Genomic DNA, 27,300 nt, shown 5'->3' with positions numbered 1-27,300 from the left:
TTTATCTATCTATCTATCTATCTATATATATATATATATATATATATATATATATATATATATATATATATATATATATATATATATATATATATATAAGTAAGTGTGTAAAATAAAGCCTACAAACCGTAGGTGTCTGTGGTGGATTTACTATAGAAAAATGAAATGAAATAATTCAGTTTAACGTTTTACGATTATATCCTTCAGCTAAGGGAGACGATGACTAAGGCAAGTGAATGATGATCGAAGAATTGATGGAATGACACTGTGGGAGTAAACGGGATTACCCCGAGAAAACCCACGGACACGAATGTTGTCCACCACAAACTTACTTTGCCAGGGAACGAACCAGGGACTCCACGCGTCAGAGGTAAGCGCCCTACCACTGAGCCACTGTGCCCCCTGGATTTACTGTAGAAAACGTGTCTGTGTATGAGTAATATTTTAATCTGTTTGATGCAAGAGACTCAGGTTCTACTATCGGTGGGAGATCATGTGGTTACGATTCCATGCTTCACATAGTATCAGTCATCAAAAAAATGGCTTCTATTTATATAACTTGTGATTTTCTTTCTGAAAGTAGAACAAAAGAAGACAACACCAAACTGTGAATTCATTAGCAGCGAAAGTTGAGAGAGGAAAGCCAAGAAAACAGTTATATGTATTATGGAGGATTCATTTAAAAAATTACAACGAATGGAAATTAAAAATATGATGATAGCAATAATACTGAAAGTTTGATGAAGAGTGGATTTACAGTTGTTATTATGTTTTCGAAGGTCAAATTAGAATGAAAATAGATTACGATTTATATCGTGGCTTATGGCACTTGGTGAATGGAAATGAAGACTAATTTATACCGTACCATTTTTCTGTGTTATGTAAATTGAACGGTGTCCTCGTGTGGTTTTAAGAATGTTAGGAATCGAGGAAAAAACTGTCAAAAGTAGATTTTCTCTTTAAAAAAATATAGATTCATAACTATTTGTAGGTATGATTGAAATAATATTTTTAGCTGATAATTATTGACAACAATCTGTAAGGGACAGTCATTGAAAAAAATCAGGATACTTCATTTATATATCCGTAGGGTTCAGTTAACAAGTATCTTCTAGATGTTTTTCATTGAGTGTAGTTGTAATTGTTAGGAATGACATAATAGAAGTGAGTCTCGCAGTATTAAATGTGTGTACGTTGGGTTTGATTTGAGTTTAGCGTCTCTTTCAACAACGAGGCTATACGAGAGTGAATCTACAGCTTAACATGGGATCCAAATTACATGAGCTCCCGCCAGAATCGAAACCGGATCTCCCTCATCAAAATGTGTGTGGGGGGAAGTTAAATGTGTTAGTGATATCAATGGGGGATGCGTATATTTTAATATATTTATACGTATGTACATGTGTATGCGTGTATGGAAGTGGTGTCCTAGTGTATTTGTCTATGTGTAGATGTGTGTGTGTCAGAGTAATACCGGCCTGCCTCTTAATTGGGATGTCTCTAGACTTTAGTGGCATTGACTCTGTAAGACATCCCACGCACCCAATCCGATGCCACCCAAGAAAAAAAAAGATCAATATGTAAAGCGCAGATTTAAAAAAAAAGACGTAACTACATCCGACCGTCTGCCCAGCGGCCCAAACGCTTCCTTCCACTGCCTGTTCCCCTGTCTGTCAATCCAGCCACCATCAATCTTCACCTTTGACCCTTTGAAGTCTCTGAAGATTGATGGTACACTATCCCCACCCACCCATTGATCCAACCACCCCATTTAGTTAAAGCCACACGCCATATAATCAACGCTGCATACCCTGAGTGATCTGAAAATTGGGAAGAAATATAGTAAGTGCACCAAATATTGATAATACTAATTACATTTGTAGTAAGAAACAAATACAAACGAAATCTATTCTTAATTCAAACTATGATTTTCTTTAGTATATATTAAAAACTGATTATATAGTGTAAATAGAAAAACAGAAAACTAAAAAAGAATTAGTTGTTTTTTTTTAATTTATTATAATATGTATGATTTTATTAACTAAAGTAAAGACATTATTTTGTTACCAAGTACAAACTATCACCAAAGAGCCAAAGAACTAATGTAAATTATAATCAGAACTTGGTGGTGAAAATTAAGAAGCGTTAAAAAAGCGAGGATGAAAAATAAGTTTATTTTTAATGAAAAAATCTCTTTCATACTAGGATAGAAATCACTGGATGTTTTTAAGAATTTGTAGTTTCAATGTATGAACAATTCACTTTATTTACTACATTTTACTCCGTATAATCATTATCTATTTAGTAAGATAGATACTCAAATACTGAAAATGTTAAAAGAATTCAGGAATCATAAGTACAAAGATCAGTTTTTTGCAGGCCAGATCAATTAATTATAGCCAATAAATTAACGTCTTGGAAGAATTATTTAACATAATTATAGCCACTTTACATAGAACCTCAGATAATGATGTAGAAGCGATTTTTAATTACTTCCTTGTTGAACTATGTACACTAGGGTACAATATTGTAATATGTGGTGATATTAACATTAATCATCTAAATGATTCGAAAGCGAAAGACGATTTTTTTTTTTTTTTTTAAATCTTGAGTACATATGGTATGGAAGCTACTGTTAATTTCCCCACCAGAACAACGGCTAAATCGGAGTCTATTGATCAAATAATGACAAATCTCAAGATTAGAAACACAATTTTTACAATTGTTGAATTCTCTGGTGATGATGCACAATGTTTAAGGTAAATTTTCTAAATAAAAATGTCTCATAATTGAATCAAATACGCATTACAAGATTCCAGCTGTCGAAAGAATATATAGCTACGTTTAGAGCTAAACTGCAACATGGAAATTGTTTGAAATGTACAGCCACTATTTATTCGAAGATAAATTTGACAGTTTTAATGACACTCTAGCCTTATACTACTTAAGAGTGTTTTTCTTGGAAAACTAGAACCGTACATAATAATGAAAGTAAAGGCTAGAGTGTATAGGCAGGGTATAAAAAATTACAAGCGTGAAAGTAAAAGAGCTACACATAGAAAGTATATGAACTTTACAAAATCCTTTCAAGAATATTACTTAAATATAAAACAGTATATAGATCGGCACTGCGTGTGGCGAAACGGATGTACTACGAAAATAGAATACAACTATAAGTAGTGATAAAAATAAAGAAAGGTGAAATATTATGAAAAAGGAAATGAATATAATTTCACTAAAGCCTACTTAAAAATAATCATACTAAAACATACTCTTCTATCAAATTAGCAAATATTTTAAATAATTATTTCATACAATCAGTTGAACAATTACAAAAGATACACTTCGAATACATAAATCAGCCGTCTTTAGAAAGCATAGAATTTAATAATCATAGTCTATATTTTGTACCTGTTAATAGACAAGAAATCAAATTTATCATTAGAAAGCTAAAGAATAAAAAGTCATGTGGTCGAAATGAAGTATCAGATTACATCATTAAAAACTGTCACTCCACTTATTTATATAATTTTCTAATAAAATTGAAGCTAGCAAAAGTAATACCTATACATAAACGAAAAGAGAAAGATGATGTGTCTAATTATAGACCAATATCATTGTTGTCATCTATTTCCAAAATATTTAAAATAGTTATGGCTAAGCAAGTAATACATTTGTGTGAAAAATTTAAATTAATAAACCCTACACAACACGGTTTTCCAAAGAATAGATATATGGTCTACATTTGTTGCATTTCGAGATTATATGCAAAAGATATATATCTTCTTTGAAATTAAAAGTTTTATATTAGGTTTATTTTACGATCTTATGTAGTTCATTTGAAACAGTTGATCATTCTAAACAAGTTATTTCAATACGGTATTAGAGAAATATTGTTTGTTCAAATGACAAGTTCATTGCGACAAACTAGATAATATAAATTATTATAAATCAGATATATAGTAAATAAATTTAGAAGGGAGTGTAGTAAGGCTATTACTCTTCTTACTATATATAAATGGTACCAAAGTGCAATTTTTACATGCATTTTGTACACGGAATGCATTAAATACCATTCTATTCTACTAAGGGCCAGTCCTATAATATCCTGATATTCTTTCTGATTACTATCAGTCAGAATTAGATATCAGGAAGACAATGTACTGTGCCTAATATATACTCTGTCAGATAGTTAACCCGAAGCAAGGTTATAACGAACCATTTGATTGGTTAGTTTTCTGTTGTTCATACTGAAAACAATTGAAACGTCAAGTGCGTTTTCAGTGTGCTTGTTTAAATTATCCTATTGAAAACATGGGAAACAGAAATGATTGATTGATTGATGGATTTTTGAGGTTTTTTTTTTACGTCCCGTTCAGCAGCGAGGCTATATGAGACGTGGACCTACTGATTAACGTGGAATCCGAACCACATGAGCTCCCGCCGGGGAAACAGAAATGAGTAGCGGTATTTTTTTGTTATGCACGTTATAGTCTAGGAGTACACTATCGTGAAGGCAATCACAAACTTAAGTATTAAACACTTTTTAGGCTACAATTACATATTCATTGGTACCATATACATAGAAATGTTGCTGTTCGTCCTTACAACCTAAGAAGCAATACTAAAATTTATAACGTTAATTTCGTTATATATTACACTCCCAGGTCCACTGTTTTATAATACTACACGTGATAACACAATCTGAGCTTTTAATTAATTCATTTATTTGATATTCCACCTCTAAACATATGTAAATTAGATTAATAATTTAGATATGTTTTTAAATATTATTCAATTTCAATAATTAAACTCTATATTTCTTCATCTTCTAACTACACAAATTACATGGCGCTTATATGCGGGCACTTGTAGCCAACGGGTACTACTTATCGTTATAAATTGGCATATATTCGAACTAAAACTTACCTATCAGTTTGAGTTCTTATCTTGTCAGCAATTTCCTTATGCAGCTGACGACAACTGTCTTTTGTCAATCGAAATCGATCAAAAAACTCTTCTTCAGCCCATTTATCAAAGTGATCGATTCGTTGTCTGATGATTTTTGGTCTTCTGGGCCTCGCTATATATTGAACAATCTTCTCATCGTCCTCTGACAGCATCAACAATTCTTCGATTTCGTCCATGATTCACTACACGACAACTAACAAGTAGCTGATAGCTGTTAACAGGCAATTGAACTTCCTGTCAAGATAACAACCAGCTCATAGGGTTTATCAGCCACCTGATTGTTATCAGGACATTATAGTACATTATAGGACATTATCGGAAAGATTTCAGGAGGATATTTATATCAGACAGATATCAGAAGATTTTAGGATTGGCCCTAAGTACGTTGGAATAAGGAAGCCCTAAGCACGTTGAATCTCGGAATGAACGTGTGGAACAAATAAATAAATAAAAATTGATGTTTATACATTACTCCCGTCTTTGTCACTTCTAAATCTCTTTCAAACTTTTTTCTTTAACGAATTTTATCAATGTTTGGCAAAATATAATTTTTTGAAGCCTGTAGTTTGATTTAGAAACGATGATTTCAGCAAAGTGAATCACTCATTGAGATATTGAATTCAGACACTTCACGGGAAGACATCGTAAATTTAAAAGCGACGGGACCTATTTATGAAGTAAAGACTCCAATATTTCAGTACTATAAAACTATTTATTTTGATTGATTTTACAATTCTCATGACTTTTAGGGCAAACATGATAAAACATTGTGAATATGATGATGAAATCAATTGTAATGTTTCACAAAATTGAACCTATGATCTCTTAGCCTTTTACCACAGAGCACTTAAATATGCTAGGAAGTATTCATTAATATTAGTTAATATATATATTTTCAAAGGTGTGTCAAATTAAGAAAAAAGAAAAGGAAAGGAAAAAGCAGGCAGTGCGTCAATTCAGAGTAAACATTATATTCTCTGTAATGTATCTACATTCAACACTGAGTGAATATAGTATACAAAGAATACTTATTTTTTACTCAAGTAGTTCACAGAACGTACTTTGTATTACATGCTTTATTCCATGGAAATAGTATATTGAAAAGCTCTACGGTGGAGATGAGATAACCGATGATGAATTAGAAAAGGAAGATAAAGTTGCTCAAGATGAGAAACGAGATTGTATACTGCTCGCTGCATTTGACAAGACGATAAGGAAACTGAAGAATACGAAATCTTCTGGTGTTGACAACGTTCTAACAGAACTTATGAAGGCCGCAGGTTGTCAAATACACAATGATCTGTTTCACCTGGTTCAAAGAATGTATGAGATAGGATAACTTCTGGAAGACTTTAAGCAGTGTGTTACTGTACAATTACCCAAACAAGCGTCGGTCATCAAATATGAACAATATAGAACTCTGAGCTTAGTAACTCATACATCAAAAATACTAACGACAATCGTTATACGGAATATCGAAGGAAAAGTAAACTCTGTCCTTACAGATAATCACTTTGGATTCAGGAGAAGAGGAAATGCAAAGCAATGATCTTGAAGAAGAGGATAGAAAGACAAAGATGCATATATTACCTTTGCAGGTCTGGAAAAAGTATTTGTCAGAGTTGATTGGAAAATAATGTTTAAAATGATGGAAAAAACTGAGCGTATTTATAGAAATTGGCGGATAACACAACAATTGTATATACCTATGTAGATGAAACCCCTGAGATACGACGTGTCGATTATATTGAGGAAATTGCTGTCAAGTAAGGTGTAAGTCAGGGTTATTCGTTATCATCCATTATATTCAATGGATATATTCAAACAAGAAATGGATCGAATTTTGATAGAAAATAAAATAAATAAATAAATAAATAAATAAGTGAAGATATATGGACAGAAAATGGACTTCTTCAGATATGCTGATGATGCAGTTGTGTTAATAGAAAATGAGCAAGAGTTGGAAGCCGAGCTTAATATAATGGATCAAGGACTCAAAAAGTATAACATGAAGATCAATCGCTCTAAGAGAAAGCTAATAATAGCAAGTAAGAACAAAATAAAAGCAAGAAGTTGGTGGAGAGAAGTTACAGAATGTCTCAGCTTTTACGTGTCTTGGTTGTAAGGTAACACCGGATGGAAGATCCAAGGTTGAGGTTGCCAGTCGAATAAACTTCAAGCTAAAGCAATCTTCATCACAAATGGAATATACTTATTTCCTGTAATATTGATATGAGGATTCGCAAGTGTTTGCTAAGTACTTTGTTTGAAGTGTATTTTTATATGGTAGCGAGATCTGGACACTTGGCCAGATAGATAAGAAACGCATAACATTCTTCTAAGTGTGGTGCTACCGACGCATGTTGAAAATTCCAAGGGTGAATAAAATTACAAACCAAGAATTACTGAAAAGAATGGAGAGAAAAAAGAACTTGCCTGTACTACGAAACAGTACAGATGTCTGGTGTGGACGTACCTTATGATATGATGGCCTAGTTTAAAAGTTGATAGAAGGACTTGTAGAGGAAAAGAATGTTAGAGGAAGACCTATGCTAAATATATGCACCAAATAATAAAAGATGCTGGTTATAAGAGCTACAAAACACTGAGGCTTGCAGGCGACCGTGCATTATGGACTGCTTCACACCAATCACTTGATTGATACTGAAGAAGATGATGATGATTCCATTTAATATATTACCTAATTTATTTTCCATAAGACGAGCTATGCTTGTGAAAGAAAATAATAATAATACAGAAATAGTTGATAGATGAAAGTGAATAAGTTTGGGAAAAAAATGTGAGAAATTGGAAGAAAATGAGAGAATCAGCAGGAATAATATCATCAACTTGCACACACATGGCTCAAGATTAAAGTGCGGCTTTTCCAATCAGAAAAAAGCAATACACCACCGAGATGTTATCCTCACAATTATATGGAAGAAAACTAGAACTCAAAATATAAAACAAAATTTAATATTGACTAAAACTAAAAGATATATATAATCTTTCTTTTGTTTTCCCACAGCTAAACCCGTTAAGACATGAGAATATACTTTACGATTAATCGAAATATTCCAAACGAGGTTAGTTCTTTGGAATATATTTTCGTTCCAAATCATATATAACCACTCAAATATGGAAACGACAGCAAATGTCTGTTCAAAAGATGGTGCAAACAAAATTTTACCATGCAAATGCTTTATTGTTGATGCATGTCTTGACACACCACACATACCTACCTACATACATATACACTCGACTAACGTGCAACTTTCAAAGGCAAAAGAAATTATACCTGGTTAGAGTGGTCTTCAAGGACAGCAACGTATTCATGACGAAACAAGTCTGGAGTCTGCGGTGTGAAGCTGTTAACTGCACGTCGCACCCCCGGATATCATGGACGTTCCCTGCCAAGAAGTGCTGGAGATGCCGAAAGAGGCGGTAGTCGGTACAAGAAACGTTAGTAGAATATGATGGGTGATGAGGGGCTTCATACTGGAACTCACGAAGTTTGTTCATCCTTTGTGTTACATGTGGAAGTTCATTTTCGTGACACAAGAAGATATGTTGGTCAGTCATTGCTGAATGCTTATGGACAAGTTCTAGGTTAATTTCATAGAGTTCCTCATTGTAGCGTTTAACCTTGATGGAAAAAGATATGATGGATCACTCCCACAACAGACGACCAAGCAACAACTGCGGGTGGAAAAGTCAGTTTGGGCATTGATCACGATCCAACCAGCCCTGACCCTGTATGATTGCCATAGCTGATCCATTTCTCATCCAATTAACTCTCCGATGCAGGAAACCTTTCCGGTTATTCAATACACTCAGTGAACTATACGCATCCAGATGAGGATCCTTGTCAATTCATGTGGCATCTATGAGTTCAACTTTTTCACCTTACCGATTACGGCAAACAGCCGAACAACAGTGGTAGAGTGTTGTCCAACTCGCCTGCAATGGCATAAACACTTTTCCGACGGTTCGCTTCCACGATATTAGTGAGGAGCTTATCAGAACATGCCGTTGGTCGATTTCCACAAGGCTTATTTTTCAATACTGAGTCATCGGCACTAAAATTAACTGTTAATGTTTTTCGTGGCTAGATATTGGCTAGATATGCAGAATGTGTCAGTTTAAACTCGTAAAGGATAAGCACTGTTATGTGTTCTCCATGACTTTTTTGATGTAGTACAGGTGATCTCGGCTTTCCATTGGTTGCGTTAGAGAGAATGATTTTCTTCCAGACATAAATGCGGACTTTCCGATCTACTAACCGAAACTATTGTATTGCATTTACTATTTTTTCAATTGTTTCCTGTCTTTCTTGGTAATTCCTTCCTGATCTTACTACGCATAATCAGAAATTTTAATAATATGGATGAGCTACCTCGTAGCTATACGGTTAGCATACGCGTCTTCGGCACGGAAGGTCTAGGTTCGATTCCCCGCGTGAGCTCATGCGGTTCGGATCCCACGTTTCATATAGCCTCGATGTTGACAGAAACGCTAAACTCCAATCCAACTAGTGAATAATATAGCTAAATGACTAAATCACTACTACTTCTTTCTAGCGTTTCCACTCACAAAGTGTTATGGCTAACTAGATAGGTTTTAGTTGGTTGATGTATGTGGCCAGCCCTTCGACGTTGTGTCATTCTGTGTAGACCGTAGTTCATTACCCCCTAATGCAGTGACCTCAATTGCCTTACGATAGCGGGCCAACCCCAAAATTCTACGCATTCGTCAGGAGCTGAACGCAAGACTATACTTCATCAAAGACATGCGAAATGGCCCTTTGGCTAGAATGGAGCAAACTGTTAATAAATATACACCACTGAGAATATGTTTAACATTTTAAAAACTTACATAAAAATGATACCCATTGTAATCGAAACCAAAATTGAACGTATAATGAGAGTAGAAGAAATTATAATTAAACACATATAAAGAGAAAACTTACTTTCTTGAGAGGGAAGAGATATATCTTGCTCTTCTTTATGTAGAATTTCAAGGCAATTGCCAAGATTAACATGATTTAACCATAGTTTCTTCTCTGATATAGGTGAATTCTAAGAACTGAAAAGATTGAAGGATATTTAAGTTTTGTTCACTTCATCCAATATGTTTAAACTGTTTTACGTTCTGTGTACGAGTTTTTTAAAAAACTTATTTAGTATTAGTGTCCAAGTTAGAATTCAACATCTCGGTATATATAATTTAAAACTCAATGGTTAATCTTTTTCATCATTTGTAATTATTTTTACATGTTCCTTTTTAGCTTCTTAATCAGAATAAAGGATCATAGAATTCAATAAATGAATAAATAATAAAAAATAAGTAATAGAAGTAAACCGTTAAGAGACTAACTCCAACAAACACAACGTGTGTAATTAGCTTATTAGACTTGTGTAGACAATACAAATGGAAAGGTCACACATAAATGATGTTTTGCCTAATTTTTTGCATTTACTTGTTAAATTGAGAAATTAAGTACCGCAGATATTCAAATAACAATACAAGAAAATTTTATTAACAATAATAACTTCCGCTTAAATTTAGTCTATGTCTATAGTGATATGTATGTACACGAAAAGAACAATCTATGTATATATACATAGTTATGTCTCTAACTTAAAACTCAACTCTTTCGCACGAAATCCTGAAGGGTTTAAGTTGACTAACTGTCAATTTTCAAATTAGGAGATGTTCGCGATTAGATATGCGAATCCTATCTTGTTCTTGGTGCTTTCCTTGACCTGAGTTCGCTTTTTCTTCCGCTTCAGTACAGAAGTTTTTCCATCTGAATAACTTGAAGACTGTGACAATTGTCAAACTAGATTTTATAGAGCAACAAAACTGTACATACACGTGAATCAGTCTCTTATATGTTGTGCATCAGAGTGAAGGTCTTGCAGTGGGCAAAATGCCAATGAGAAAAATCGCTCTTGAGATGTCTACGTCATGGTTTTTTTTGCAGTGGAAACTATCATTTCTCTCATAGTAGAACAGTGTCGAAAGCAACGTCATATCGTGAAAATCTGCTCGCGTCATATCGTGTTCAGCGCAGCTTAGGATAACATGTTTATAATGCACCAGAATTTCTCGATAATATTATATTTTGGTATTTTATAACTCATACACAAATACTGTTTTCGCAATGATTATGTATCAACTAACTAACTAACTCTATGGCTTATGGAACCCGGAGGTTCAATGCCGCGTTCACAAAAGCCCTCCACTGACTTCTATCCTTAGCTAACTGCATTCAGTTTCTACTTTGTATTCCAATCTCTGCGAGATCCATCTTAATGTTGTCCTCCCATCTGCGCCTAGGTCTTCCTAATGGTCGTTTTCCGATTGGTCTACTAGTCAAGACTTTGAAAGCGTTTCTACTTTCTTCCATTCTAGCTACGTGACCCGCCCACCTAAGCCTCCTAGACTTGACGACCCTAACAATGTTGGGTAAACCATATAACTTATGTAGTTCCTCGTTATGAAGTTTCCGCCATTCCCCATTCCCGTTTCTCTTGGGTCCGAATATTCGTCTCAGGATCTTGTTCTCAAATACTTTCAGTCTATATTCTTCCCTCAGAGTAAGGGACCATGTTTCGCAACCATACAGAACAACAGGCATGATCATCGTTTTGTATATTTTAAGCTTCAAATTCCTTGACAGAAATCGTGACGATAAGAGATTTTGAACTGAATAATAACACGAATTCCCTGCTTTTAGTCGACATTTAATTTCTTCATGAATATGATTTTCGTCTGTTAATATTGATCCAAGATATTTGAAACTATCCACTTTATCAAAAGTGTTATTTAATATTTTAACGCATCCATAATTTGCTGTATTACGGTCCCGACACACTTCCATGTATTTAGTTTTCTCTGCATTTACTTCTAAACCCATGTCCCTGCAAGCGTTTAATAAGATCTCTGCATTTCTTTCTATTGTGCTCCTATCATCCCCTATTAAATTTACATCATCAGCATATGCCATAACCTGGTGAATACCGTTCAACTCTAGGCCCTGGTTGCTATCTTTGATTTTCCTTATAGCGTATTCCAGAACAAAGTTAAATAATAATGGCGACAACGCATCTCCTTGTTTCAGGCCATTTTCGACGTGAAATCTCGTGGACAAAAATTTTCCTACGCGGACTTTACTTTGGGATTCATTTAAACATATCTTAATTAATCTAATTAGCTTTTTCGGTATTCCAGGTTCTGTAAGAACGTTGTATAATGTTTCTCTCCTAACCGAGTCGTACGCCTTTCTAAAATCAATAAATAGTTGATGCACCGAGGTATTGTATTCAAACTTTTTTTCGAGTATTTGGCGAATGGTAAATATTTGGTCGATAGTTGATCGATTTCGTCTAAATCCGCACTAATAATCTCCAATAATTTCATCTGCGTATGGGGTCAATCTTGCTAATAGAATATTTGAAAGGATTTTATAGGATTTTGACAGAAGAGAAATGCCTCGATAATTAAGCACCTTATCTCTATCAAGACAGAACTCAGAAAAAAAAAAAATCCGAAGGGAATCTATCTTATTAAACACACACACACAAACACACAAAAGAAACTTGACTTAGAATACCGTTTTATACAGCGTAAATTTGAGAATATTTTATTGGGTTCCTCTCGCAACACAATCCCTGGATAGGCATTGGATACTGTAAAATTCTTTTTTCTCAATCTTCTAAATAAAGTATCAGAATTAATTACATTTTGAAGAGGCAAGCTGGCACAGAAATGCTTTAATTCGACACTTAAACTTCAGTCTATTAATAAAAAGGAACTCTTACCACAATGATAATCGATACATGTGTACAATCATAATTCTACTGTAGTTTTATGTATTTGTTTTCAGTTCTGTTACTCTTGTGGCCAGAGCACGTACATTTTTTTATTCGGATTCCAGATCAAACACACTACAATGGTTAGATTTCGCTTTATGGCCTTGTTGATTATATAGGACGTAAATACAAACGAAAGTCTTGTAATGGGCAACATGCCGATTAGATGAGAAGGTACGTCATGGCTCTTTCCAATGGAAACTTTAGCATTTCCCTCCTAGTAGAACAACAGTGTCAAAACAATGACTTGTAATGGGACGGACCACTACTGTTAGTGATTTAATTAAACGTTATGTGTCCTCCTCTACAACTTACGTTACCAATGGAATTGCATCCAAAAGGGACATCAGTGGAACTCACAAGATCTGTGTTAAAGAAAAATCGAAATATGGCTGCCTGTGAAAATCCATTACCTCAGCGTGTTACGGTCAAACGAGTACATTAACAGTGAATTACGCAAAGCATCACAAATTTAGGCTGCAAACTGTCAGCAAGGCCAGTATGCATGCATTAACATCACGGAACGAAAGAGAAAGGCAGAAGGCTGCACGAGCGCTGTCTATCTGGTATCACTGGAGATTTGTTGTGGCAATGAAAGAAGCATAGATTTACCTAATGAACTGTGGAAAAGCTTGTTTAAAAATTGTTTAAAATCAATGCTCCTATACCCAATTTACAGACGAAATACCAACATTGTATGGCAACGCAATCCATCGTGTGGAACTGCACTAGGACCACGGCATTCCCTAAGGGAGAGGTAAGAGGGAACCGTAAACGCTAGGTAAAAGCAACACTGCTAGCACTATCTGTTTCCCCCCACCCATCTTATCTAAATACTGTCACGGTCCACTGATGATCACACAAAATTTGGTAGACCAGAGAGGTTAGGGCGTTGGCCTGTGGTACTGGACAGATTTTAAGGGAATTTTTATTGGTGAAAGCAAGGTGTGTGTAAAGTTGAGTAATTGCTATTAATAATTCCTTTCCTCTAAATTTCTTTGATTCCGTAACAATTTCCATCAAATGAGATGAATTCATACTTTTCGAGCAAGAGAAAGCGATGAAGTAAGTCTTGACTTCGGGAATAGTCATTTCGAAAGAATTTGGTGAGAGTTTGCAACTGCGGTAAATTTGACCGTTCTCAGCGAGTTTCCTGAACCACAAGTCAAACGGTTATATATAAAATGATCAAGTCATGACAAGTCTTAGTTGTTGTTCTGAAAAGAAAGAGAAAAATGCTACAGTAAATTAATGTTTAGATCTGACATTATGCTTACCTAAAACACAGGCATGGACAGCAATTCTAACGTAGAAGCAAGCTGGGTGCAAAATCCACAATCAGTAACAGCAACACTTCATTGCACATGTTGGATGTTCCATCTCTTTGAAGATGTTATATTATAATCTTCTGCTAATTGCACGTAATATTGAGTGTAACAATATCAGATGCACTATAAAGAATGAATAGCAAAATCTCTAACTGGTTCAAGAATGTTGAACAATCAATCATAAACGATGTAAAACTACAACTTCCTCCTTAAGATAATCACTGAAAGTTGTTCGATGCCTCTACAGCCATTTACTAAGCATTGAATAAAAAATATCGTACTGTAGACTTTTCTTTGGAAGAACACTGATTGCTAGTTAAAACTTGAGTTTATTTATTTATTCTTATTTCATATCTCAATAACTTTTGAGTCTTCACTGTTCACATTCAATTAGCCATAAAATAGTTATACAGAATGTTATATCTTGACGTAACTATGTTTTGAACTTTCCCAAGTATTCCATTTCATTTCGAAGCTTGTTCTCCATGTAATTTATAATTAACTGAGTATATGTGTTTCTATCTTCAACAACCTATGTCCATAGAATAACCAAGAAAAATATTGTGCTGATGAAGTTGTATACAATCGCATGTTCTTTAAATTTCATCTTTTTTGTATTCAACAGGTCGTTTACCCCACTTTACTTTTTTTTTTTTTTTTTTTTCACTTTGCATCAATATTTATTGTCAAGCTTGGTTTCGCAAAACTTTGTCTTATACATTGATGAGTAATAGATACTATCAACTTACACAGTTTTATTCACGATCATGACGAAGCTATCTGCTGTATCGAACTACATTTTCAATGTAAGTTACTAAATTCTTCGCATAATTTGAAAGTTAGGCGGTTTATTATTCTCTTAATCATTCAAGCCAAGCATTTCTTGAAGACATCATGAAGGAATATATGTACACAATAATCCTCTGCATCAGAAATCATTTCTGTAGGTTTTGTATTCATGGCACGAAAAAAAAAAAGTTTTTATTATTATTATTATTATTTCACAACATCGTTCTACACCAAAGTAAGATCAGATCCCTTACTCCTTAGAAACATATGTCACATCCATTCGTCTTGATTCCTTAAGGATTTTTCATTTATCTTTGGATCCAAATAAAGTCCTTTGATTGGTAGATTTGACGAATGAGAATCTGCCTGTAAAGACAGAAAACTTTACGAACCTACACATCTCAAAATATCACACATTTACATTATTGCCTACAATCAATGGCATCGTCATCACATTTTGCAAGAAATTAAATTACTAGCTGGGATTGTTCTTTCCTTTGTTGTACTTAAGAATACATGGCTCAATAATAAGTATAATACATCAATATGGTTTTGTCGATGGCTATTCAGCGTATCTTGCTAGTAAAGAATATTTCTTGACGAGAAAACACATTTGTTGCTAATATTTGAGCAAGTCTTTATAAATTCAAGTGCTTAAAATTTACTAACATTTGGATAAATTATTTTATATATTCATGATTTGACACTAAGAATCTAATGGAAACCATAACAAAAGCAATAATTTACATTTAGTAGTTAATATTATGTAAAAATCTCAGCGAGCAAAACAGAACAACTAATCATGCAACGTATCAAAGTTTTATCTATCCTTAAATCTATATCTTCAGAAACATCGTCTGCATTTATGTGTGGTAGTCAGAATTAAATTCTGAGAGATCCAAGTACACCAATTAATTGTGAATAAATATGATATTAGTTTCATAATTTTAGTATAAGATTAAAATCTTTGTATGTTGGATGAAAGTCTCTTTTAGTTATTTCACCCACAGTTGTATTTGGAACAGTGCGCCGTACGGAAAAAAAAATAAATAAAAAATAAATACGAAAACTAAGCGTACCAATAAAATAATTGTTCTTTCTGTCTGTATACGTCTTCAAAGTGTTTACCAGTGGATTAAAGAGTTCAAAAGTAGTTGAACGAGAGTGACGAAGGATGAGGAAAGAGCAGGGCGTCCATCTACAGCAACAACTGATGACATTATTGAACGAGTCCGTGTCTTGATTCTGAATAACAGACCAGTGACTGTTAACGAAGTGGAAACCCATATGCAGATAGTCATGGTTCTGCATATGGCATCAAGCAAAACAGGCTCAATTTTAACAAAGTCTGTGAGAGATGGGTTTCGAATAAACTCGATGAAGAGCACAAGCGAAACCATGTGAGAATCTGTCAGCACCTACTGGACCGTTACGCTAACGAAAGTGAAGCGCTTCTCAGCCGAATCATCACTGAAGATGAAACGTTGATTCATCACTTGGAACCAGAGAGCGAATACCAGAGCATGGAATGGAACAACCCTGGATCTCCCGTCAAGGAGAAATTCGAGAGTCAACCTTCTGCAGGGGAAGTAATGCTCACATTTTTTTTTTGGGGGGGGGAGGGACTTCTGGACTTTCAGAATCCTGCAACATTACCTGGAAAAGGGGTCAACAATAAACAGTAAAACGTATAGTGATATGCTGGCAATTCGTAATAAGCGCAAAGGTTGATTGTCGGAAGCCGTTCTTGTGTTGCATGACAATGCACGTCCATATACTGCCACCCATTCAGACACTGCGTTTCAGGGTGTTTGAGTATTCTGCATATAGCCCCAATCTCGCCCCGTCGGATTACCACCTGTTCGATCCACTTAAACATGCTTTCAGAGGCCGTCGATTCAGCTCCGATCAACAGGTGAGGGAAGTGGTGCATTCGGAGCTTGTTGCGCAACCAAAAACTTTTTTTTTTTTTTGGCAGAGGACATAGGAAATCTTGTGCAACGGTGGATCAGATGCATTGGAAAGCAGGGTGACTATGTTGAAAAATAATATGAATAAAAACATTATATTCTTGTGGTAATAAATAATAAAAATTAATTGCAGATACTTATTGACTTATCCTCGTAATGCAGTGAAAACATTACTACATTCTTAGATTAAACTCAAACGAAACAATGTGCAGGGAAATTGCTCATCTTAGGGACAGCCTGTACCTGGGGACACAAAACAGGTTTCGTGAATTTCCTAGGCAATTCGTTAAGCACAGTGTGCCTCTAGTCGGTTTACGGTTAACCACTTGAAGATTGTCTGAGTAGATTTAGTAACTCATGAACGGTTCGTTTGTCAGTAGTCACATCAAAATGTGCGTTTACATCGTCCCCTATTACTACCTCATAATTTATGCTAGTTGTTGAGAAGTGTCAATAACTGCTCCAATTTTTCTATAAAAATAAAATGGATTAATATCAGGAGTTCTGTAAACAGATAGAATTATTAACTTATACTGACCCAGAAAAGTTGCAGTTGACTCAAATTTACGTTCAGTACTGAGAAAAGTTATATCTAATTGACGATATTCTATGTGACTTTTAAAGCTCATTTCGTGGCTAAGTGGTTAGCGTACGCGCCTTTGGCGTGGAAGATCTGGGTTCGATTCCCTGCGGGAGTTCATATGGTTCTGATTCCACGTTAATCAATAGGTTCCATCTCATATAGCCTCGCTGCAGAAAGGGACGCTAAACTCAAAATCATCTCTATGTGACTATTAGCATAGATAGCGACCAGGGCCGTGCTGGGATACTAATGAGGGCGGTGGACAAGTCTACTAAAAGGGCGCCCATACAAATGGGAATATATATATATAGACTGAAAGAAAGTATAGATGCCTTTCTTTATCAAAATCATCAAATTTGTTTTAATATTAACGTAAATAGCTAATTTGTGGAAACCTTGAATCGAAATCCTCTTTACTAGAGAAAAACTTTTTAGTTCCTGTAATTACATTTCTGTCAAATAAAAAGAAGCTAAATGTATCAACAACTTAATATAGCTCTATGGCCTATGGACACAGGAGGTTCAGTACCGCGTTTACAAAAGCTCTTCATTGATTTCCGTCTTTAGCCTACTGGACCCAGTTTCTACTTTATATTTCAATCTCTGCGAGAACCATTTTCATATTGTCATCCCATCTGCGTCTCGGTCTTCCTAATTTTCGTTTTCCTATTTGGATTTCCAGTTAGAACTTTGAAAGCGTTTCTAATTTCTTCCATTCTGGCTACATAACCTGCCCATTTCAGCCTCATAGACTTGATGACCCTAACAGTGTTTTTGTAAACGGTATAAAATTATGCAGTTCCTCGTTATGAAGTTTCCGCCTCCGTTCCTATTGGAGTTTGAATATTGGTTTAAGAATTTTGTTTTCAAATATTTCAGTCTGCGATTTTCCCTCAGAGTCAGTGACCATGTTTCGCAACCATACAGCACAACAAGCATGATTATCGTTTTATATTTTAAGCTACAAAAGCTACAAATTCCTCAACAGAATTGGCGACAACAAAAGATTTTTAACTCTATAATAACACGAAATCCTTGCTTTCAGTTGACATCAAACTTTTCAGTGATATTGGTTTTGGTATGTTAATAATGATTCTAGATATTTGAAAGTATCCATTTTGTCGAAAGAAAATATTATTTGGTATTTTAAGCATCCATAAAAAGCAGTATTACAATCCCGACAAACTTCCATTTATTTAGTTTTCTCTGCATTTACTTTTAAGCCCATATCTCTGCAAGCGTAAAGTAAGATTTCTGCATTCCTTTCTATTGTTCTATCATCTCCTATTAAATTTACATCATAAACATACGCCATAACCTGGTAAATAGAATTCAGCACTAGGACCTGATTGCTGTCTTTGATTTTCCTTATAGTATTCTCCAGAACAAAGTTAAGGCGACAACGCATCTCCTTCTTTCAGGCCATTCTCAATGTGAAAGCTCGTGAATAAGAATTTCTCTACTCGAACCTTACTTTGGTAATTCATTTAAAAATAATTAATCTACCTTTTTCGGTATTGCAAATTCTGTAAGCATGTTGTACAATGTTTCCCTCTTACCCTAGTCTAAAGTCAATAATAGTTGTGCCAGAATATTGTATTTCCATTTCTTTTTCAATTATTAGTTGAATAGTAAATATTTGGTCGATAGATGATCGATTTTTACCTACATCCGCTCTGATAATCTCCAATAATTTCATCTGAGTATGGAGTCAATCTTGCTAATAGAATGTTTAAGAGAATTTATTGAATGTTGACAGAAGAGAAATGCCTCAATAATTATTAAATCAATTTTGTTGCTTTTCTTCTGAACTGGAACAATGATTGATTCTTTTCACTCTTGTGGTAATTCCTCCTTGTTCCAGATAAGGAGAATGAGTTTGTGTATCTTGCTCTACAATTTTTCCCCTCCAGCTAAAATTAAGTCAACCAGAATTTCGTCTACATCCGGAGATCTGTGTTTCTTAAATATTATTAAAGCGATTTCTATTTCTGTCTGATTAGGTTCTGGAATATACGGTTATGATGTATGCATTTCACTTTCTCCACGCACATTAGTATTTTGCTATGTGTTAAGCAAATCGTAAAGGAAATCTTTCTATCTATTTAAGATGCTATCCTGATCAGTGAGAACTGTTCCTTTAGCTTTATTTAATATATAAGCACTAAATTGATAGCCTTTCTTAAGTTCGTTAATGTATTTATACATGTCCCGAATGTTTTTATTTTTACTATTATCTTTAGGATAATTAATTTTTCCTTTCAAAAATCGCGTTTCATTGTTCTAAAAGTTTTGGAAGTTTTCCGTCATATGACAGTGAAATTTTATGTAGTATTTCGTTCGGATTTTGTAGCTAACGCTGTTTCTTCTGTTTTCTCTTTTCTGCTACTTCAGTGCTTTCCTGGTTGAACTATGCTTTGTTCCTACATTATTCTGCGTGCCCCAATATCTCTTTTGCTGAAATCTTAATGTTATCTCTATTTCAACCAAGTATCCTGAACACTAGCGCACTCCGAACCTTCTAAAACCGAGAATCTATTATACACTTGAATCTGGCTCCCCTCTCACCTGACTCTCCTCTAATTTCTTTAAATTAAACCGCTCCTTTTCAGACATTGAATATTTTCTTTACTCAACGATAGTCTCTCTCTTAGTATCATAATCAACTCCTCTGAACGACCGAATATCAGTTGTGCTAGACTGTTTTCTTCTATCTACTAAAACGTGATCGATTTGATTATGTGTTTTTCCGTCTGGTGAGGTCCAAGTATATTTATGAACGTCTCGATGTGGGAATTTTATAATCATCACAATAAAGCTTCTGGATTTGCAAAGTTCACGAGTCTAACACCGTTGTCACAACCTTCCTTATGTAGACATTTATTCCTTATAATCGGTTTGAAAATACCCTCTCGTCCTACCTTCGCATTGAAACCGCCTAACAGAATTTTCATATGGTATTGCAATAGATGATCAAATACTCGTTCTACTCTTTCGCAAAAAAATTTTTAGTGTCATCCTTATCTCCTGTTGAGGTATGTACATTTAAAACAATAATATTACACCATCGACCATTAAGAGAAGTAAAAGAAAATCTATCATTTACAAATTCAACCCATGTAATTGCTGATATTACGCATTCGTTTGTGAACGGAAAGCCCTGATTCTAGTTGGTAATTTTTAATTCGTTCCCCGTAAAAGAACGTAAAATTTCCCGACTTGACACCTCCATTTCTTTCTCATTTAACTTCCTGATATCCCACTAGGTCCATCTTCTATTTCTAAACTCATTCGTTACACATTTTAACGTGCCTGCCCTGTAAAGACTTCTTATCTTCCATGTTCCAATTCTCATGTCGATTTTACTTTGCTGAGTTCGTGCCAAGTTATCAGTTCTGATCCGAGGATTCTGCAAATATATCTGAAGAAGCCTTTTTTTACAGGATGAGTTGTTAGCCCCACATCAAATCTCCAAACTGGAGGATCACCCCTTGTCTGTCCGCGACTGCTTATTCAGTATATTCGTAGCTAACCTCTATATCCGAGAAGCCTTCTCCTCGATTTACAACCTAAGGATGCACCATGCTGTGGTGACAGGAAGACCACATTTTACGGAAATTAATATAGCTACATTTTAGAGTTACAATAGTTACTGATTATCCGAACACTGATTTAAAATACACAGGAACACTCAATATGCTCGGATATATGGATGCATATTAAGACTGAAAGCTTCGATGCCGTAAAAATCGTAAATTAGAGACTAGTGTCAATGTAGTATTTTATGAATGCATCTTACGTTTGACTATCCGAATTATTCTTCATGTATTACATTGTTTCGTTTTATAGCTACATAAATTTATAATATTTTTGTAAGTGATTATACTCTTTACCTGTTCTCTGCCAATAGCAACTGTATGAATTTATAATACAAAACTGTAACATACAAGAATATTTTTTTTTTAATGTGATATTTAGCAGAGCATCTCATGTAAAGGACGCCTTGTATTCTTCACTGCTTCTTTATTAACAATCACTATTCGAATTTATTATACAAATCTTGCACACAGGATAACTAAAACCACTTATCTATAATGTGATGTTTCGTAGGGCGCCTTATGTAGAAGTCGCACTGTACCTTTCACGGATTCTTTACCAATAGTAACGGTATGTATTTATTGTACAGAACTGTGGTATACAGAAGAGTAAATAAAATCGTTCATTTTGATGTGGACTCGCAAGAGCGCTTAATGTAAAGGGCGCACTGCACTTTTCACGGGTTCTTTACCAATAAAACTGTAGGAATTTATTACTAAATCTTCTACCTTTATTTATACTGTGAGGTTTCGGAGGGCGCACCGGAACACGTCCCGGTTTCCCGGTGGGCCAGCACGGGCCTGATAGCGACTCGCCATGTATGTTTTACTCCTACTGTAATTATTTGCCATTAAAAAAAAAAAATCTATATTGTTTTATTGGAGTTCAATGCCTGTACTCACACGTTCACTAACACAGAAAATGTTTAAATTACTCTCGTACGCGAAATCTGAAATAATGAGGGATTTGTCCTCTATCCCCTGTATAAGAAAGCATTATTATACAGAGCGTTCAAAAAGTCTCTCTACACCTGAATCGTGGCAAGTCAAAGTCGCATTCAAAGTCACATGAAATAAAATTTTATGCTAAGGTTTGCAACAGTGCTATATTATCGCCTTGCGTGAAGTTCCTTTCTTAGATTCCAGTCGGCAAAGTGACGTTGAAGTGATTGTTGCATGTAGTTAGCGGTCTCTGAAACAATGGTGTTAACTTTGGAACAACGAATATTCCCGGTTGAACATGTGTCCCGTGAACAAGGTGAGTACAAACAGACAGTCAAAGATAAGTTTGCAGCTAGGTTTCCGGATACACCTGTTCCCAATCGTCACATCGTAAGGGCACTGATCGATAAATTTAGAGACATTGGAACGGTAATGGACTATGATCGAAGTGGTAGACCGTCAGTGCTCGATGAAGAAATGCTACACATATTGGATGCAATGCAACGTAGCCCCCATAAACCACTTCGAAAACTTGCCCAGGAAGAAGCAATAAGTGTTGGTACGGCACAAAAGACGGTTCGTAAGAAACTGCGTCTTATCCCGTATAAGGTGAGAGCGGTGCAGCAGTTACTTCCTCCCGACAGTGTAAAACGAGTGCAGTATTGTGAATGGTTTACACGGTTTGTTATGGACAAGTCTGACGATGTTTTGGATAATGTTTTTTTACTGATGAGGCCTGGTTCCATTTATCAGGTTACGTCAATGCCCAGGACTCACGTTTGTGGTGTGCATAAAACCCATATGTCATACATGAAGTTCCTCTGCATGACCAGAAGGTAGGGGTGTGGATTGCAATATCCAGAAGAAGAATAGTCGGCCCCATATTTTTCAGACAAACGATAGATTCAACTCGTTATTGTGAAATTATTCACCAGTTCATGGGAGAACTAACGGAAGACGAAATTTGTAATGCTTGGATACAACAAGATGGCTCTACAGCACATACAGCTCGCAAAATCCATGAGATTACTGCAAGAGGTTTTTGGAGATCGAATAATTTCAAAGGGATTGTGGCCACCTCGGTCTCCTAAGTTGTCTCCTCCGGATTTTTACTTCTGGGGTTATGCAAAGAATTCTGTTTATAAAGGGAACCCCCACACGCTATAAGAACTCGAAACAGCTATTCGAGATTTTGCTCATAGCATTCCACATGAACAACTTGTGAGAGTATTTGAGAACAAGAAGAAACGTGTGCAAGCATATTTGGAGGCTCATGGGGGACATTTCCAACATTTGCTGTGAAAATGTGTGTTAAAATGTGTGTGTATATGCTACGTCCTGTACATAGTGCTTTTATGCCATAAAATATAATAAATTTTGAGTAAAATAATTTTCTCGTTGCTTTGAATATGTGACAATTCAGGTGTATAGAGACTTTTTGAACGCTCTGTTTAATAAGTGAATGATCACTTAATGGTGTATAAAGTTTTTTTTATTAACATAAAACAGAATGGACAATTAAAATATTTTTTGTGCGAATATTTGGTACTCGAAAGGTGAGAAAATAGTTAAAGCATTTAAAAGTAAAAATAACCTGAGGCCAAGGTTGTGTAAACTAAAAAATAAACTTTTTTACAAGCTATAACATAACATTTAGCTAACCTCAATATGTGCATTTGTAATTTGATTTATTATTTGCAAGAAAAGTTAAAAACAAAATTTGGTAACGTTTTGGTGAACAAATACACAATTCTTTTAAAACTGAACAAAAATAATTAATAATAATAATAATAATAATAATAATAATAATAATAATAATAATAATAATAATAATAATAATAATAATAATAATAATAATAATAACCACACTATATTTGTATACATAACAATAATATTTATTTTAAAAAAACTATTTTTTTTTGACTGGTTTAAAATTCAAAAATATAGTGCTAACTAGTTGTAACAAACAAGAATGATGGTGCGTATAAAATGTAAAACTTCTAAAGCAAATCTATTATTTTAACGATCATTCAACGATTATTCATTTGGCTTCCACCATTTCGGATTTACTTCGTTCTGTTCGGAGCTTTAACATGAAGTTTTTGAGTAGCTGTTGTCAAAACATTAAGTATAAACTCAAAAAGAAAGTATAACTAATGTATGGTATAGTATGACAAGTCAAAATTATCTATTAGCAATTTACATGCTTTTGTAGTTATTGTATGCTTCTTTCTTTTAGTACCGTAATATAGTTGTGCATTTAACTTATATGTAATTGTTTCTTATATTCTAATTATTAATTAATTACATTATGCATTCTTCTTATTATTTTTATTCAATCTCTTTTATTCTACTATATGTCACATCTAAATAAAATGTCATGGATCATTTGGGTAATGGTCTCCATGTAACAGGCAATCACTATAATCCCACTATACTGCCCGTTCCATTATTGTGGTATACTGAATTACACCGTTATGAATCAATTTTACATATTTATTTTTTTATATATGATAGTATAGTTTAAGTACCTTGCTGTTACTGAGTGTGTATCGTCAGCTTTATTTAATAGTTGTACTAAGTTGACAACATTGGCTGAAATCGATTCTACTCCTTGACCCATATTACCTTATTATTAATTTTAAGCGACTTCGTTAGGTTTGAGGTTTTCACTCGGCCCCACAGAATTTTATATTCATTCATGGTGTCGGGTGATTTAGGTTTTCCTGTAAAGACCAGGGCATCGCTATTGCCTTTTTACTTTCTAATTTAGTGGCTGCACTCTTATCTATTATTCCACAGATCTTTATACTTAATACGTCCTTCCCTGCTTGATTGAAATGCATACCGTGTTGAATATACATTTCCCTTCCTAACTTACTAATATACACCAAATCAACATTCGCGAATTGATTACATACTGTTTTTAGTTTTAAGTCACACAAAGCTAGATCCGGCGAGTAGGAACAATGGTGTTCGATGGGGATGTTGAATTTGGGCAAGAAATCGAGCATCATTCTGTAAGTATGACATGGAGAATTGGCATGATGCAAATGCCTATCCAGATGTTTGATTTTTGTGCTGAATACCCTGTCGCCCTCACTGCTGACTATCAGGTGCGCCTTTGGTTACGTTGTCCTGGGTTCGATTCTCAGTGGCAGAACATACGGAATTTTAACTGTCATCGATATTTCGGTATTCGTATCCCTGTCGTGTTAATTACAAAAAAGACAAAAAAAAAAAAAAAATGAAATTTAGAAAATTAGGTAAATCAAGTAACTGAGAAATGGTCGATTAATCAGTTCAGTTAAACAAACAAACAAAAGATAGCCGAGTGTTTTAAGGCATTATCCTATTGCTTTGTGAGTCAGTGCGTCGAATCTTCTCAATTTCTTTTAGTTTATTTTCTTATTTTCCTTAATGATATGTAGTTAGTTAAATCTCCCGAGCACAACCAAACACAAAGAATTACTTTTACCAACTGCATTGGCAACATTAAACACTTCCCTCGGTTATCTTTACCCTCTACGTACTCAATTAATGAATCCACTCGGTTGAACTAGTCAACTACTTGGTTAAATAAGTGAATTGATTGATTGATTGAGTTTTAATGGGATCGTCAATTAAATGAGTGAATATTAACTAGCGGAGTAGTATTTAGCTGCAATACCGACAGCTCGATGTGTTATATATTTATTGAGCAACTTGTTTACTAGCAACCGAAGTTTGGCTAGGTAAACCACCTGCAAATATTTTTATTGCTTCGTGTCTCTTGCTATTAAAGTTTGCATTCATAAAGCAAAAGTTCCAATTCTAATTAAAAAAGATGAAGTACGCCATGATACCTGTATTTTTATAGTTTATTTTGTAGCAAATAAACTAATCTTTCAAAACAAGAGGTTATCATTAGGTTTAGTATTGTCCCCTGGTACAACGATCTCTGCCCTTTTGTACGTGACTTGCTCGGCAAAAAATTCTCTAGAACTCTTCCAGTTGGTGCAATACTCTTGTAACTTTTATAATATAAAGCTGAAATATCGAGTTATCAGGAACATATTGTTTAGGATTGTACAAACATATCCACCTCTGTCAAGCAAAATATAAAATGTGACCCTGGGATGAGCAACTTGCTCTATACAACAATAGGAAAGAATACTTTACCATACCTCTAATTGGTGTTAAGGTAAGCAAAAATATAATTAATCCACTAAACAATTGAGTAGTTGTGAAAAATAGAGTCAATTAGCATAACTGCCAACTAGACGGCCCTAATGAAGTGGAGATTATTTTTCCGTTTTACTCTTGTTGTAATGGGCTTACAAAAAATTACCACATATTCTTTTTTTTTAAAAGCAAATAATAAAACGTAGCCAGTTTTTAAAACTAATTCTTGAACATTATTTTTTATTGGGGAACTTAGAACGAAATGTAAATTTTGGCAAAACCATATATTTTAAAGGCTAACTGATTCGATGATAATTGATTAGATCAGCTTCTCTTTTAGCACCGAAGCTGTATGAGACGTAAAGCTACAACATAACATAGTATCTGAATCACGTGAACTCCCACTAAGAATTGAACTCGAACCTCCCGCATCGAAAACGCATACATTAACCATATAGACACAAAGCTCTACACTGATTTGAGTCCCATCAAATTATTAGTACATGCCTAATGTAGACTCAATGATGAAACGAGACGTTAAACTAAAAATAAATTCTACTATGGATAATTAATTGGTATTCATGTGGACATGACGCCTTTAATATATTTTTCTAATGACACCATTACATTACTACTATATAAACCTGTAAATACAGATCCTTTAGTAAAGAAGTCAATAGAAGAAACATATTTGTTTTACTCTACTTGATAAGAAGCTTACCAAAGCTGCCTAAGCAGTGCACTTGACCCACTCGGATCAAGACAGATTCCTTTCGCCAGTTGAAGGAACCATATTCCTTAAACTTCCAGGCTGAATGCCTCATTGGAACGTAATCTGGAAATAAATAAGCAGTAACTGGTCTGCACTTTAAAGGAATTTAATTATTGTTCTAAAATCTCAGAATAACACAAGGTGTCCGACTTGTAACTGACAGTTTTTAATAGTTATTATACATTTCAACAAACGGACTTTTTTTTTTTAACTTAGCATTAGAAAAGCAGTAATCTATTTCGGTGGTTCCATGTTAAAACGGACTAACTACATTTTTTTTTTTTTTTTTGATAAAAGTGGGATAGAGT

The 27,300-nt window shown here is 34.6% G+C and overlaps 1 long non-coding RNA gene across 1 annotated transcript; it reads right to left on the bottom strand.

Annotated features, from left to right (window-relative positions):
* Nucleotides 1-116: 116 nt before the first annotated feature.
* Nucleotides 117-27,057, bottom strand: LOC145663616 (uncharacterized). Its single transcript, XR_014127194.1, has 4 exons — nucleotides 26,942-27,057; nucleotides 14,126-15,331; nucleotides 9,941-10,056; nucleotides 117-1,820 (listed from the first exon to the last, which is right to left on the bottom strand). It is a non-coding gene; the product is annotated as an uncharacterized LOC145663616 (long non-coding RNA).
* Between the last annotated feature and the right edge of the window lie 243 nt (nucleotides 27,058-27,300).

The sequence above is a fragment of the Thermobia domestica genome, chromosome 11 (assembly GCF_964235325.1).
Source record: "Thermobia domestica chromosome 11, izTheDome1.hap1.1, whole genome shotgun sequence".
Taxonomy (NCBI): Eukaryota; Metazoa; Arthropoda; class Insecta; order Zygentoma; family Lepismatidae; genus Thermobia; species Thermobia domestica.
Note: the sequence above shows the minus strand (reverse complement) of the source record. Positions and strands in the feature narration are given on the sequence as shown.